The sequence below is a fragment of the Bos mutus genome, chromosome 14, assembly GCF_027580195.1.
Source record: "Bos mutus isolate GX-2022 chromosome 14, NWIPB_WYAK_1.1, whole genome shotgun sequence".
Lineage (NCBI taxonomy): Eukaryota > Metazoa > Chordata > Mammalia > Artiodactyla > Bovidae > Bos > Bos mutus.
The window spans coordinates 31,787,180-31,805,044 of record NC_091630.1 but is presented as its reverse complement, the minus strand read 5'-3'; the positions used below and the strand labels follow the sequence as shown (position 1 = coordinate 31,805,044).

General features: G+C 37.5%; 1 non-coding gene across 1 annotated transcript; it reads left to right on the top strand.

The window, feature by feature from the left end:
• Window positions 1-12,329: 12,329 nt before the first annotated feature.
• Window positions 12,330-12,401, top strand: TRNAW-CCA (transfer RNA tryptophan (anticodon CCA)). Its single transcript has one exon. It is a non-coding gene; the product is annotated as a tRNA-Trp (tRNA).
• The last annotated feature ends 5,464 nt before the right edge of the window (window positions 12,402-17,865 follow it).

Below are 17,865 nucleotides of genomic sequence, written 5' to 3'. Positions count from 1 at the left end.
TTTCTATTAATTTAATAGACATTAACAAGCGTATTGGGTTTCCTTGATAGCTCAGTTGGTAAAGAATCCACCTCCAATGCAGGAGACCCCAGTTCAATTCCTGGGTTGGGAAGATCTGCTAGAGAAGGGATAGGCTACCCTCTCCAGTATTCTTGGGCTTCCCTTATGGCTCAGCTGGTAAAGAATCTGACTACAATGTGAGAGATCTCAGTTCAATTCCTGGGTTGGGAAGATCCCTTGGAGAAGGGAAAGGCTATCCACTCCAGTATTCTGGTCTGGAGAATTCCATGGACTGTATAGAATTTCCATGGGGTCGCAAGAGTTGGACACAACTGAGTGACTTCCACTTTCAACAAGCCTATTATGTTCCACTGATATTTCTAGGTTGATCTGAAACATATCAACAGATATAAATTATAGAGTTTATTGCTTTCAAGATACTTACAATAAAAATGACCCTATTTTCTATATCTAACAAAATAAATACTGCTCACAATAAAACAGGTGGTGCTAGTGGTAAAGAACTCACCTGCCAATACAGGAGACATAACAGATGCAGGTTTGATCCCTGGGTCAGAAAGATCCCCTGGAGAAGAAAATGGCAAAACCCACTCCAGTATATGTGCCTGGAGAATCCCATGGACAGAGGTACCTGAGGGGCTACAGTCCATGGGGTCACAAAGAGTCAGACACCCACTGAAGCAACTTAGCATGCATGAACTCACAATAAAATAGTTTGGTGAACTGTTTCATAAAGTGAGGCATTATGGCTTTATATTAATTCCACGAAAACTGATGTGATGCCAGTACTAGTGATTAAAACTGTAGCTTTCAAAAATTGCCAAAATATTCTAAGAACTAAATCTCGAATTATTGGGCTTGGAAAATCAATGTGCATCTGTGTGCAAGGACATGTGAATGTATACACATTATTTGTTTAAAAAAAATCAGTTCAGATCTTGTGAGTTTATGTGTTCATGTGCATCCATTTGCGTGTGGGAGAGAGTGCATCCGAGGGCCTATTAGGATCCAGGAGCCTCAGGTACCTTCCTATATAATCTCCCATCAAAGCTGTGTTCTGCACCATATCTTGAGGATGGTCATTTGGCTGCTTTACTGTAGGCCTGAGGTCATTCACTACCACTTCAGATTAGCATATTCCATTTTAGAGAAGATCCCACTGTCCATATCTTCCCAGAAACCTCCTCCTTGGGAATATCCACTATATGCTCAGCTCAGCCTTTAAGGATGAGAGACACAACAAACGCCTCAGTAGGAAGGGATGAAAACAAGCTAAAGCCCAGTCTGCTCAAAGATGTGGCAGAGGGTTGGAACATTTCCACTGCCTTAGGATATTTCTAGCTTGATCCAGATATTAGTAGGAATGAGGTAGCTATAAGTGGATTCCACTGCAGAAAATTTCTCAGAATATTGAGTTACTGCTACTCCTCTGAACACTAAGAGCTTCTTTATTCCTGAGGTTGCAGTAAGAAGTACTCCGCAGAGTTGGGGGTATTGATGCACTTCAGAATAATAGTGTTGCTTGGTGGCAGAGGTCATGGTTAGCAGATCTGACCAGAGAGGCACAGGGCTGGTGTTTGGGAGAAGTGACATGTCCTCACATTTATTGAGAGCCTCTGGTCTGGGACCCCAGTGGTCACTATAGACACCTTGGATAAGATATCAAATATAAATGAATATCAGGAAGATTAGGAAAGTGACGATGATACAGATCTCCCTTATCTTTCTACTCTATGTTGTCCAGTGATGGATGGGCCCCTTTGTGTCCTGGATAAGTAGTGCTGGTACAAGGATTCACGTCCTGTAATAAGAGAAAGGTATATATTCTTGTAAGAAGCTAGCTCCAAAACATCTGAATCCCTGCAAGTGGGTAAATAAAATATAATGTTTAGCTGCAGCTTCATAGAAATCCACCAGAAAGATGAACAGCATGGTAATGAATTGTCAAGAACTGTGAAATGTCCCAGATATATACTCAGAGTACAATCTACCAAGGTAGCCTGCCATCGTTTCATGAATGCTAGTAAAAGACATGAGTCTCCTGGATCAGAGACAAAGGGCTTCCTTACTCAGCAACAGCAATAGCCAGTGCAGCAGCATTTTATTGTACCAATTTCCTGAGCACTAAATCCTGCAGGGTAGGGTCAAAGGAGTTAGGGGTAACCTGGCCTCAGGGTAAGTTGAGTTCCCCTTCTGTATAGCAGAAAGTAGGGAACTTGCAGATTTGTAATGGGCAGAAAATACGCCAACCCTGGGGCAAAATATGCCTGCTCTGGGTTACTATACTTAAATTTCAAGACTGTCCATGGTACAGTCATACTCAAAAGAGATGGCAAAGGTAAGCTGTTCAAAAGATATGCAAAAATTCAAGAGCTCTAGGGAGAATTGTCTGCTCACAGATTGGGGATTCTGGATTTGAGCTAAATACATACTTTTTTAGATCAGTCATGCGATTTCTGTGAACAAACTTTCATTTCAGGTGTGATTTCACAGAGTAGCACTTTTTTTTTACCCTCCTGGAAGCAACTATTATGATAAAGAATTACGCTAGCATAGGCATTGGTCTATTTTTTATGTTTATGTAAATAGTCATTTTTAGCCCTTTTTGGACACATATTATAGTCAAGGTAAAGAGAATCTTTAGCTGTCATTTATCTTTCCAGAATTTTATTTGGAATTAAATAAAATTTATTTAATTCTATGAGATTTGCCATGAGAATCATGGAGATTTGCCATGAGAATCAAAGGAAAAATAATTATTTAAGCCTTATTTACCTTAATCCCTTTACCACTTCATTGTAACTGGCGGGAAAGTGGGGAAGGGATAAATTGGGAGATTGAGATTGACATATACACGCTGCTATGTATAAAATGTGGGCTTCCCTGGTGACTCAAATGTTAAAGAATCCACCTGCAATGTGAGAGACTTGGGTTCGATCCCTGAGTGGGGAAGATCCCCTGGAGGTGAGCATGGCAACCCACTCCAGTATTCTTGGCTGGAAAATCCCACAGACAGAGGAGTCTGGCAGGCTACAGTCTGGGGGTCACAGTGAGTTGGACACAACTGAGTGACTAAGCACACACATGTATAAAATAGATAATAATAGACATGTAGATATAGCACATCGAACTCTATTCAATACTCTGTAATGACCTATATGGGAAAAAGACTCTAAAAAAGTAGATACATGTATAACTGATTCACTTTGTTGTACAGCAGAAACTAACACAACATTGCAAATCAACTATACTCCAATATTAAAATAAAATAAATGAAACCTAATTCATACACGTAATTCTCATTGCCTGCCAAAACTTCCAACAGCTTGTTGAACATCTTCACTTAGATGCCTAGTAAGACTCTCAAATTTAGCATGATCAAGGTAAATGCCTCTCTTCTCAACTGTTGAGACTTCCTCTGTCATTTGACATTCATTAATGGTAATGTTGTGGAATGCTTACATTGATTATTTCCTTCCTCACACCACACACTGATCCATCAGCAAAACCAAATGCTATACTCAAATCTCTTATAATATACCCAGATTCTGAACACTTTTATTGCCACTTCCTTGTTGAGATGTGCCGGGGACCAGCCCCGGCTGAACCAGGGTATTCGAAGGAGAGACGGCGTAGGCGAAGATCAGGAAACAATTGCTTAATTAAACGTTAATTAAGGATATAAAGAGTAATAGAATGAGGATAGCTCAGTAGGAAAATTCAGTGGAGAAAAGAGGCTGAGATAAGGATAGCTCAGTGAGGAAATTCAGTGTAGAAAAGAGGCTGAATAATTCAGCCAGAAGGTAAGAGAAAGAACGACATGGTGAGACCAAGTTTCGGTGAACAAGGCCCGTACTTTATTTTCCAAAGTAGTTTTTATACCTTAAGTTATGCATAGAGGATAATGGGGAAGGGGTAGAGTCAGGCAGCAAGCCAGGCTTTCTTCCTGCAAACTTATCATATGCAAAAGCTTAGGTGATTTGCATCATCTTCTGGCCCAGAGGCCTGTTAACATTTTAAGACCTTTTCTTCAGAAAACTTATTTTTCTCTAAAGGTGATTGGTCAGGAGCCACCCTCCAAAGGCATTAGATAAAGTTGCATTCCTACAGCGCAAAGGTGTGGTGGGCTATAACAAGAAAAAGAATTAACTCAAGGGTCCCAGGTTACAAACATTAAAGCTACTATTTACACCAATTATATTAATCAATACACTGCCAGGGACACAGCAGGTAAGGGATATGGAAACTTAGCAGCAAACATTGGCCCAACAAGTGAAAATCCCTTCACCAATACAATTTCTAATCAATCTTTTAACTACTCAAAAGAATCTGTGTTTAGACAGTTTAGAACATCTCCTGCCTCTCACAGTTGGGAGGCTCTGAACAATCACATGAGGCCGGAAAAACCTATTCAGGCAGGCTAGAGGATTTCAAAGGAGTTTGTAGGTTAAACACTGTCACACCCAGGAATTATTAACTGGAGCTGTAAGCTAACTTTTTCAGAGAGGTAGTGGGGACAGCCCCGTAAAGTCAGAGGTGTAGGTGAAAGCACAAAGCAGAAAGTAGGCAGACTCTGGTTTTGGGGGTAGATTGCTCGAGAATTTCCAGGGAGACTCCTGAGGCTTGATCCCGCCTTTGCGTATGCCAAGCCTCCTTCCTCATGACCTTTGTCATGGGTGGAGTTCCTCACGCTGGCTACCGGCAGTGATAGAATTCCAGTTGAGCTATTCCAGATCCTGAAAAGTGCTGCACTCAATATGCAATATGCACGCAATATGCCGGCTCCCGGCAGAGATGTTTGCATTTTTTCACTTTTGTTGCTGTAATAATCTGGAACTAACTGACTAGTCTCTCTGATTTTGATCTTACCTTCCTACAGTCTATTTCAACACAGAAATGAGAGTAATCTTCAAATATTAAGTCAGGCAATGTCATTCTTCTGTTTTTAAATTCTCCAATACCTCCCAAACTCACTTGGAGTAAATCCTAAATCTTTACAACATTGTACATGTATCTACACAATCTCCTGATCTTTATTATATTTCTGACAGTATTTTACAATAGTCCTCACTGGCAGCATGGTAGCTCCAGATCCATGAAGGTGCCAGGTATGCTGTGGCAGGTTTTTTATACTTGATGTTTCTCTGCCTAGAATTCTTTTCCCATAGATATCAGTGAGAATCTCTACATTGCCTTTAGAACTTTGCTCAAATATCAACTTTCTTAACCATTTTTATCAATAATGTAAAAAATCAACTCCCCACTCACTGCATTATGTTTCCTCCCAAGCTTCTTTATTTTCTTTTTCAGTTTTGTCTTTCTTTCTACAGCACTTACTAGCAGTTGACAGCACATATCTGATAGAATATATTACTATTCTCCTATATCTGGTGTCATTCACTATAAAATGAATCCATGGGATAAATGCTCCAGCATCTTGTTATTCCAAACAGACAATTTCAGTAGATAATCTGGATTTTCTGAGGAGGTGCCAGTAGAGGCAATGCAAATCCCCATTGCCTGGAGCATCCATCTCTATAGGACCTCTTTCATATTAGCTTTGTCCTCTTTCCCTGACTCATTCTCCCTACTCTTCTGGCTGTCTAGAATAACATCTTATATAAACTACCTGAAACTAATCTTAGGTTCAGCTTTTGTGGGAAACCAATTTAAGAAATTATGATGCTAAATTTTATATTAATGTTTCAACTTTTTATAGTTTTTACAAGCTATTGGATGAGTTTTATATATTTCTAGTTAACTTAGAATGACACAATTGATTTGACAAATGTGAACGAAAGCTTCAAGAGTCAACATATGTTTTACCACACTCTTATTTTCTTCACCTAAGACAAGCAGAAATGTTGCAGAAAGAGGCTACTCTGTCAATCTGGGGTCTAGAGTGAAGGCCATGTAAACGATGACTATAGCCAACCATGAATGATATGTACTATAACACAGAAAAGAAAGCCTGTATAATTCTTAGCTAGAGATTTGGAGGGTTGTTTGATACCACAGCAGCAAAACCTATTTTCTACTCACTGACGGATCTCATAATTTACTTAGCTGTGTATTTACTGTTTGTCTCTACCTGACCGTAACATAAACACCATGAGGTAGTGAATTTTTCTTTTTTTTTTCCCTAGTTGATGTCTTCCACTTGGAACAGTCTAAGACATATAGAACATATCTAAAGTTATGTTGAAACCTCAACTCACTGTCCGTCAAACACAACTCCCACATAGGAAATTTGATCACACATTCTAACGCAGAGGTTTTCAACAACTGAAACCCTAACCCAGTTAGGACTGCCTGATAAAATACAAGATGGCAAATTACATTTCAATTTCAGATAAACAATAAATAATGTAGACCATACTTAAATTTTTAAAAACTGTTTTGTTTGAAATTCTAATGTAACTTGTGTCCTATATTTTTATTTGGTATAATATTCATCTTTATTTGCTAAATCTGGGAACCATACCCCTAGATGCCATTTGTCAGTATCTGGAGACATTTGAGAAAACCTGATGACAAAAAATTAATTGGCCCACAATGTCAGTAGTATTGAGGTAGGGAACTTCTCCAATGGCTTAGTGGGTAAAGAACCCACCTGCCAATGCAGGAGATACAGGAGACTTGGGTTCAATCCTTGGATCGGGAAGATTGGACGAGGAAAACGGCAACCCACTCCAGTATTCTTGCCTGCAGAGTCCCATGGACAGAGAACCTGGCAGGCTATAGTCCAAATGATCACAAAGAATCGGACACAACTGAGTGACTAAGTGCACATGCACGCACAGAGACACACACACACACACACACACAGGAAAACTATGATCTGGACTATTTTCCTGTTCCTTTCTATACATCTGATATCTATGCATTGTCCTTTGTCATTTATCTTATATATAACTGGTTCCAGTAAACTCATTTCCCTTTAAGAATTTTATTTGCCCACATCATTCCTGTATTTTCTTTTAATCTTAGTTGTCTTTCCACAGGTATTTATAAATGGCATACAGCCAAGGCCACCAAAGCTTCTAAGGTATCTGAAGGCAAACAAAAAGTCTATGCTTTTCTTTATATCTAAATCAGAGAACCCACCCCCTGGGCCACAGATCTGATCTTATCCCTGGCCTGTTAGGAAATGGGCCACAAATCAGGATGTGAGTGGCAGGTAAGTGAGCAGAAAATTCATTTCTATTTATAGCCAATCTCATTGCTTGCATTACTGTCTGAGTTCCACCTTCTGTCAGGTCAGCAATGGCATTAGATTATCATAGGAGCATGAACCCTACTGTGAACTATACATGCAAGGATCTAGGTCACATGCTCCTTATGAGAGTCATCTTGAAACCAACCCCACCCCACCCCATCCATGGAAAAATGTCTTCCACAACACTAATCAGTCCTTGGTGCCAAAAAGGTTGGAGACTGACCATCTAAAGCATTTTAAATGACACCTTATTTACACAAATATTTGATGCATACTGAGTGGAAGATCAACTAGATAAGGACAACTCTAGGCAGACATATGAATTCCAATGCAATACCACTTCCTTCCTGGGTCTGCCAAGCTATTGTCAGGTTACTTCTTGTTGACTAAGAAGTGCAATTACTCTATTGCCAGTTGAAATTATCTAATGCCAGGCATATTTTTGTGTTCTTAAATTTACTGGTCTATTGTCTTCCCTAGATAGAATAACAAGTGTATCCCATTCTGTTGTATTACATAAATATTTTACCAGCAAGAGGATAAGGAAAGAAATAAGGAGAGAAATTTCGATTACAGGGCTTTTCATATGCTTGCCAATATGAATTTTAATAAAAAAAACACTCAATCGGAATCTATGCAATATTTAATTAAATGGAGGACATTACTTTAAAAATTAAAATTGTATTTTTATCTCTTGCCCCACAACATCGCTTATTTTCTTTTTTCTGGGTGGGGGTGGGGACTAGCAGGGAAGGATCTGGCTTTGGGCCATTTTAATATCATTCTTAAGAATGCATTGTTTTGGGATGAAGCCAAAAAATAGCTGAGAGTCTCTTGAGAGAATTTTGAGCTAGATCAGCTACAAAACTTACTCTGATATAAGTAAAATATTTAAATCTACATATATATATATAAACATATATGTATGATTGGTATATATGGTTTATTTATGTATATACTTTGCATCTCATGATACTTTTCAGTAAATGTTACAAATATTTATATGTATCTTCTTCATATTGTTTTTAAAAAATTAATAATGGTATGAGATAAAAGCAAGTAATTTTAAAAAGAAATACTTTATGAATATTTTTCTATTACTAACACTACTACCAGGAGTGTGTGTGTGTGTGTGTGTATATATATATATGTATATATATATATATATATATCTCATTGAAAGATATAGAGACATAAAGATATGTGAATATATGCAAAATAAAGCCATTTTGAATGGAAATCAACAGATACTAACATATTCTTACTCCTTCCAAAACTGCAACATAACCACCAAGATGAAATGAAGACTTAAGTGAACAGTTAAGTGTTTCTTTAGTAGTAGGAAAACATTAAAGTCTATAATAAAACAAAATTTTATAAGCACTCATATTTGCCATAGAAATGTTTATCAGTCCAATTACTTCACTGTTAATTTCAGAGCAGTTTTCCATTTTATTTTTCTTGAAATGCTTTAGTAGGTTTAATTACAGTTTTGCTTTCCTGGCTGTAACTTTCTTTTTTCTCTAGTCAATCCTATGTAAATTTATTTTTAAATATACAAAGAATGGCTACTGGTGAAAGCTAAATTCATTCTGATTTTGTGTTCAATGAAAGATATAAAATCTCATTTACTACTTTATCTTCACAGTAAATTGATTTAATCAGTTATGTTTTTTTTCCTAGAGAAAATGTATCAAAGATCATAATTTTCCATAAGTAAAAAAAGACAACTTCTGCTTCTGAGAAGATATATTGAGATAAGCATTTCCTTATTCTTTCTTGTAAATACAAATATAAAATCTAGATATTATGTGTATATAAAACAAACTATAGGAGACACTGAAAAGTGGATAGAAGTTAATTCAGTCGAGGAACCCACAAACAAATAACTAGTATCAGACTAGGAGATGAGGAAGCCCAAAACCAGGAAACTATAGCAGAAAAACAAAGCCCCAAGAAAGCAGGCAAAAGGAACAGTAAAAGGATAACCCAGTAAGAAGGACAACTTTTGGACAATTACCTAAACTAGAAGAGCAAACTAAATCCAAATAAAGAAGAAATGAAATCATGATTACAATATAGAGGATCATGTCATCTGCAAACAGTGAGAGTTTTACTTCTTTTTTTCCAACTTGGATTCCTTTTATTTCTTTTTCTGCTCTGATTGCGGTGGCCAAAACTTCCAAAACTATGTTGAATAGTAATGGTGAAAGTGGGCACCCTTGTCTTGTTCCTGACTTTAGGGGAAATGCTTTCAATTTTTCACCATTGAGGATAATGTTTGCTGTGGGTTTGTCATATATGGCTTTTATTATGTTGAGGTATGTTCCTTCTATTCCTGCTTTCTGGAGTTTTTATCATAAATGGATGTTGAATTTTATCAAAGGCTTTCTCTGCATCTACTGAGATAATCATATGGCTTTTATTTTTCAATTTGTTAACGTGGTGTATTACATTGATTGATTTGCAGACATTGAAGAATCCTTGCATCCCTGGGATAAAGCCCACTTGGTCATGGTGTATGATCTTTTTAATGTGTTGTTGGATTCTGATTGCTAGAATTTTATTAAGGATTTTTGCATCTATGTTCATCAGTGATATTGGCCTGTAGTTTTCTTTTTTTTGTGGCATCTTTGTCAGGTTTTGGTAATAGGGTGATAGTGGCCTCTTAGAATGAGTTTGGAAGTTTACCTTCCTCTGCAATTTTCTGGAAGAGTTTGAGTAGGATAGGTGTCAGCACTTCTTTAAACTTTTGGCAGAATTCAGCTGTGAAGCCGTCTGGACCTGGGCTTTTATTTTCTGGAAGCGTTCTGATTACAGTTTTAATTTCCTTGCTTGTGATGGGTCTGTTAAGATTTTCTATTTCTTCCTGGTTCAGTTTTGGAAAGTTGTACTTTTCTAAGAATTTGTCCATTTCTTCCACGTTGTCCATTTTATTGGCATATAATTGCTGATAGTAGTCTCTTATGATCCTTTGTATTTCTGTGTTGTCTGTTGTGATCTCTCCATTTTCATTTCTAATTTTATTGATTTGATTTTTCTCCCTTTGTTTCTTGATGAGTCTGACTAATGGTTTGTCAATTTTATTTATCCTTTCAAAGAACCAGCTTTTGGCTTTGTTGATTTTTGCTATGGTCTGCTTTGTTTCTTTTGCATTTATTTCTGCCCTAATTTTTCAGATTTCTTTCCTTCTACTAACCCTGAGGTTCTTCATTTCTTCCTTTTCTAGTTGCTTTAGGTGTAGAGTTAGGTTATTTATTTGACTTTTTTCTTGTTTCTTGAGGTATGCCTGTATTGCTATGAACTTTCCCCTTAGCACTGTTTTTACAGTGTCCCATAGGTTTTGGGTTGTTGTGTTTTAATTTTCATTCATTTCTATGCATATTTTGATTTCTTTTTTGATTTCTTCTGTGATTTGTTGGTTATTCAGCAGTGTGTTGTTCAGCCTCCATATGTTGGAATTTTTAATATTTTTTCTCCTGTAATTGAGATCTAATCTTACTGCATTGTGGTCAGAAAAGATGCTTGGAATGATTTCAATTTTTTTGAATTTACCAAGGCTAGACTGATGGCCCAGGATGTGATCTATCCTGGAGAAGGTTCCATGTGCGCTTGAGAAAAAGGTGAAATTCATTGTTTTGGGGTGAAATGTCCTATAGATATCAATTAGGTTTAACTGGTCTATTGTATCATTTAAAGTTTGTGTTTCCTTGTTAATTTTCTGTTTAGTTGATCTATCCATAGGTGTGAGTGGGGTATTAAAGTCTCCCACTATTATTGTGTTATTGTTAATTTCCCCTTTCATACTTGTTAGCATTTGTCTTACATATTGCAGTGCTCCTATGTTGGGTGCATATATATTTATAATTGTTATATCTTCTTCTTGGATTGATCCTTTGATCATTATGTAGTGTCCTTGTCTCTTTTTACAGCCTTTGTTTTTAAGTCTACTTTATCTGATATGAGTATTGCTACTCCTGCTTTCTTTTGGTCTCTGTTTGCATGGAATATCTTTTTCTAGCCCTTCACTTTCAGTCTGTATGTGTCCCCTGTTTTGAGGTGGGTCTCTTGTAGACAACATATATAGGGGTCTTGTTTTTGAAGCCATTCAGCCAGTCTGTCTTTTGGTTAGGAAACTGGAGCCTATTATACAGAGTGAAGTAAGCCAGAAAGAAAAACACAAATACAGTATACTAACGCATATATATGGAATTTAGAAAGATGGTAACGACAACCCTGTATGCGAGACAGCAAAAGAGACACAGATGTATAGAACAGTCTTTTGGACTCTGTGGAGGGGGCGGGGGGAGATGATTTGGGAGAATGGCATTAAAACATGTATAATATCACATAAGAAATAAATCGCCAGTCCAGGTTTGATGTGGGATACAGGAAGCTTGGGGCTGGTGCACTGGGATGACCCAGAGGGATGGTATGGGGAGGGAGGTGGGAGAGGGGTTCAGATTGGGGAAGACGTATACACCCGTGGTGGATGCATGTTGATGTATGACAAAACCAATACAATATTGTAAAAAAAAAAATAAAAAATTAAATAAATAAAAATTTAAAAATGAAATAATGATTACAAAGATAAAAGGAAGAAATTAACAAAAGCAAAAACAAAAAAAATCAAATGGAAACTCAGTGAAACAAAGATGTGGTTTACTGAAAAGATCAATAAAATTGACAAACTTTAAGAAAGACTGATTTAAAAAGAGAGAGAAGACATAAATTACCAAGAGTAGAAATTTTTAAAGGGTGCAATCACTATAAACCCTATAGACACCAAAAGGATAATAAAAGAATAAAACTTAAAAAAAAGTCTAAGGACTTAAATTTGATAGTGTGCACAAAATAAACTAACCATTGAAAAACATGTACCACAATTCTCCCAATAGTAAATATATTTTATGATAACCCAGAACATAGGAAGTAAATCTCCAGGTCCAAAATGTTTGGAAAATTCTTCCAAACATTCAAAGAACAATTAAGATTAACTCTACATGATCTCTTCAAGATAACAGAAAAATAGGTAACCATTTCCAATCATCTTATTAATTTAGTATTACATTAATACCTAAAAGGGGCTTCCCTGGTGGCTCAGAGGTTAAAGCATCTGCCTCCAGTGCAGGAGACCCAGGTTTGATCCCTGGGTGGGAAAGATTCCCTGGAGAAGGAAATGGTAAAACACTCCAGTATTCTTGCCTAGAGAACCCCATGGACGGAGAAGCCTGGTAGGCTACAGTCCACTGGGTCACAAAGAGTCGGACATGACTGAGAGACTTCACTTTCATTTTCAAACCTAAAAAACAGCCAAGAGAATACCAAAAAAAATAAAAATAAAACTACAGACTGATATCCCTAATGAATAAAAATGCAGAAATCCTTAACAAAATATTAGCAAATATAATTCATCAGTATATAGAGAGTCATATACTATATCCAAGTGAGCTTTATTTCTCAAGAATAATGTGAGATTGGATCAATCATACTAATGTGCTTAGGGAAAAACACATGATCATATCAACTGATACTGAGAAAAAGTTTGACAAAATTTAACATTCATTTAAATTTTTAAAATCTCAGAAAACCACAAATAGAGGAAATTCTCTGAATTTCATAAAGAATTATCTATAAAACTTTAACAGAGAAGGCAATGGCAACCCACTCTAGTACTCTTGCCTAGAAAATCCCATGGACGGAGAAGCCTGGTAGGCTGCAGTCCATGGGGCCACAAAGAGTCAGACACGACTGAGCAACTTCACTTTCACTTTTCACTTTCATGCATTGGAGAAGGAAGTGGCAACCCACTCCAATGTTCTTGCCTGTAGAACCCCAGGGATGAGGGAGCCTGGTGGGCTGCCATCTATGGGGTCACACAGAGTCAGACATGACTGAAGCGACTTAGCAGCAGCAGCATAAAACATTAAAGCCTATAATTTATTTAATGGTGAAAAACTAAATGTTTATACTTTTAGATCAACACAATAAATATGTCTACTCTCACCATTCAATTGTATCCAATGTTAGAATTGAATTTGTAGCTGAATTGAATGTTAGATTTGAATTTGTAGCTACCTCAATAAACCAAGAAAATAAAAGGCACACTGATTAGGAGGAATAAATGAAATAATATTCCTGTTTGCAAATGTCATAGAATCTATAGAATTAGAGAAAAGGAAGGGGAAAAACAAAAAAAAAAACAAGGACAGAAGGGAGGGAGGGACCAAAGAAAAGAAGAAAGAAAGATTCTTCTATGACCTATAAATGAGTTCAGAAAAGTCACATGATACACAATAAGTACACAAAAAATCATATTTCTAAATATTAACAATTTGTACATGCAACTAAAATTAAAAACACAGTAACATTTATAGTCACTCACATACCCAACACAGGAATAAAATTTAGAATATATAAAGAACTCAAACCTGTAAGAGCAAACAAACCAACTTAAACATGAGTAAGAGACGTGAAAAAGTAGTTCAACAAAGAAGATGCACAGATGACAGAAAGTAAGCACATGAAAAGAGGCTCAACTTCAGTAGCCATGAGGGAAATATACATAAAGCCATACATGAGTTATTGTTATATACTATAAGAAGTACTAAAGTAAAACTAGTGATAACATTGCATGCTGGACACAGCATGGAGAAATGGGATCACTCACACATTGCATGTGTGAAGGTAAAATGGCATAACTACTATGGAAAAAGAGCTCGGGAGTTTCTTAAAAGCAAAGCAAAACAAAAAATAACCAAACCAACCAATCAACAAATACTAAACATGTATCTACCACACAATCTAGTAATTGCAGTCCTTTGCATTTGTCCCAAGGAAATAGAGTCACATATGCACAAAAACCTGCTTGTGAATGTTTATGACAGCTTTATTCATACTAGCCCCAAACTGAAACAGCCAAGATGTCATTTAATCATGAGTAGTTTAAAAAACTTGTAGCGCATCCATACCATGAAAGATTATCCAGCAATAAAAAGGAACAAACTTTTGATATATACAATAATATGAATTAACCTCCATTGAATTATGCTAGTTGAAAAAAACCTCAAAAGTTTAATATTGATAATTCCATTTATATAACATTCTTAAAATAACAAATTATAGAAATAGGAGACCATATTAGTGGTCAATTTGAAGGTTGACAAGAATCTGATTATATCTTATGCTGAAAGACATAGAGAGAATTTTGGGTTCTATTTATTTTTTTTAACTTCTTCTCTTTTAAACCAATTATATTTTTTATCAACAGTTTTGAAGTATGGTCTACAAATTAAAATTATGAGTTCAGTTCAGTTGCTCAGTTGTGTCCAACTCTTTGCGACCCCATGAATCACAGCACACCAGGCCTCTCTGTCTATGACCAACTCCCGGAGTTCACTCAAACTCATGTCCATTGAGTTGATGATGCCATCGAGCCATCTCATCCTCAGTTGTCCCCTTCTCCTCCTGCCCTCAATCCCTCCCCGCATCAGGGTCTTTTCCAATAAGTCAACTCTTCGCATGAGGTGGCCAAAGTACTGGAGTTTCAGCTTTAGCATCAGTCCTTCCAATGAACACCCAGGACTGATCTCCTTTAGGATGGACTCGTTGGATCTCTTTGCAGTCCAAGGGACTCTCAAGAGTCTTCTCCAACACATTCTTCTGCACTCAGCTATCTTCACAGTCCAAATCTCACATCCATACATGACCACTGGAAAAACCATAGCCTTGACTAGATGGAACTTTGTTGGCAAAGTAACATCTCTGCTTTTCAATATGCTATCTATATTGGTCATAACTTTCCTTCCAAGGAGTAAGCGTCTTAATATCAGGGCTGCAATCACCATAGCCATGATTTTGAAGCCCCCAAAATAAAGTCTGACACTGTTTCCACTGTTTCCTCATCTATCTGCCATAAAGTGATGGCAACAGATGCCATGATCTTAGTTTTCTGAATGTTGGGCTTTAAGCCAACTTTTTCACTCTCCTCTTTCACTTTCATCAAGAGGCTTTTTAGTTCCTCTTCACTTTCTGCCATAAGGGTGGTGTCATCTGCATATCTGAGGTTATTGATATTTCTCCTGGCAATCTTGATTCCAGCTTGTGCTTCTTCCAGCCCAGCGTTTCTCATGATGTACTCTACATATAAGTTAAATAAGCAGGGAGACAATATACAGCCTTGATATACTCCTTTTCCTATTTGGAAGCAGTCTGTTGTTTCATGTCCAGTTCTAACTGTTGCTTCCTGACCTGCATATAGGTTTCTCAAGAAGCAGGTCAGGTGGTCTGGTATTCCCATCTCTTGAAGATTTTTCCACAGTTTATTGTGGTCCACAGAGTCAAAGGCTTTGGCATAGTCAATAAAGCAGAAATAGATGTGTTTCTGGAACTCTCTTGCTTTTTCGATAATCCAGCAGATGTTGGCCATTTGATCTCTGGTTCCTCTACCTTTTCTAAAACCAGCTTGAACATCTGGAAGTTCACGGTTCACGTATTACTGAAGCCTGGCTTGGAGAATTTGAGCATTACTTTGCTAGCGTGTGAGATGAGTGCAATTGTGCAGTAGTTTGAGCATTCTTTGGCATTGCCTTTCTTTGGGATTGGAATGAAAACTGACCTTTTCCAGTCCTGTGGCCACTGCTGAGTTTTCCAGATTTGCTGGCATATTGAGTGCAGCACTTTCACAGCATCATCTTTCAGGATTTGAAATAGCTCAACTGGAATTCCATCACCTCCACTAGCTTTGTTTGCAGTCATGTTTTCTAAGGCCCACTTGACTTCACATTCCAGGATGTCTGGCTCTAGTTGAGTAATCACACCATTGTGATTATCTGGGTCATGAAGCTCTTTTTTGTACAGTTCTTCTGTGTATTCTTGCCACCTCTTCTTAGTACTTTCTGCTTGTTAGGTCCATACCATTTCTGTCCTTTATTGTGCCCATCTTTGCATGAAATATTCCCTTGGTATCTCTAATTTTCTTGAAGAGATCTCTAGCCTTTCCCATTCTGTTGTTTTCCTCTATTTCTTTGCAATGATCAGCGAGGAAGGCTTTCTTATCTCTCCTTGCTATTCTTTGGAACTCTGCATTCAGATGCTTTTATCTTTCCTTTTCTCCTTTGCTTTTCTCTTCTCTTCTTTCACAGCTATTTGTAAAGCCTCCTCAGACAGCCATTTTGCTTTTTGAATTTCTTTTCCATGGGAATGGTCTTGATCCCTGTCTCCTATACAATGTCATGAACCTCCATCCATAGTTCATTAGGCATTCTGTCTATCTGATCTAATCCCTCAAATCTATTTCTCACTTCCCCTGTATAATCATAAGGGATTTGATTTAGGTCACACCTGAATGGTCTAGTGGTTTTCCCCCAGTTTCTTCAATTTCAGTCTGAATTTAGCAATAAGGAGTTCATAATCTGAGCTACAGTCAGTTCCTGGTCTTGTTTTTGCTGACTGTATAGAGCTTCTCCATCTTTGGCTGCAAAGAATATAATCAATCTGATTTCGGTGTTGACCATCTGGTGATGTCAATGTGTAGAGTCTTCTCTTGTGTTGTTGGAAAAGGGTGTGTGCTATGACCAGTGTGTTCTCTTGGCAAAATTCTATTAGTCTTTGCCCTGCTTCATTCTGTATTCTAAGGCCAAATTTGTCTGTTACTCCAGGTGTTTTTTTATTTCCTACTTTTGCATTCCAGTCCCCTATAATGAAAAGGATGTCTTTTTTGGGTGTTAGTTCTAAAAAGTCTTGTAGGTCTTCATAGAACCATCCAACTTCAGCCTCTTCAGCTTTACTGGTTGGGGCATAGGCTTGGATTATCATGATATTGAATGGTTTGCCTTGGAAATGAACAGAGATCATTCTGTTTTTGAGATTGCATCCAAGTAGTTAGATATACATATGTGTAAATAGTGTATTCAATATGTATTTTCAGGACTCCAGTAATTAAAGACAGAATTGAGGAGTCTGGCTTATGATCAAAGAAAATGATCTCTGATTTTTAAAACCCAGACCTTTGAAAAAGGAAAGTGTTAGCTGCTCTCAGTCTTGTTGGACTCTTTGCAACCCCATGGATTGTAGCCCATTAGACTCTTCTGTTCATGGAAATCTCCAGCAAGAATACTGAAATGATAACCATTCACTTCTCCAGAGGATTTTTCCATCCCAGGGATTGAACCTGGTTTGCAAGCAGATTCTTTACCATCTGAGCCATCATGGAAGCCCTAGCCTTTACTTGGCCTCAAGAGGGAAGCTGCCCCCACACCGGACTTGAAGTGCAGCCAATGACTTTAATTTCACTCTGTAAGGGCAGTTACAGTTGTAAACTTGGCCCCCCTAACCAGTCATGCTCTTATGAATACCTATAATCCTAGCCCAACGCACCTTTATTAAGAGAATTTTTATCTGGATCCTTCTGCAAATCCTTATTCTGAAGCCTCCATGGAAACTTTGTTATTGGGAGGAAGTCGAAACCTTGAAAAAGACACTTTTTGTCTGTGTCCTCTGTATGCTCAGAACTTTTCTACTATGTTGATTTACCTGGCTCTTGACCTAAACTGATCCCCTGTTTCATTTTTCCCCATGGATTGCTGTGGATGCCATTCTATGAGACAAAATGGAATAGGCTGAGT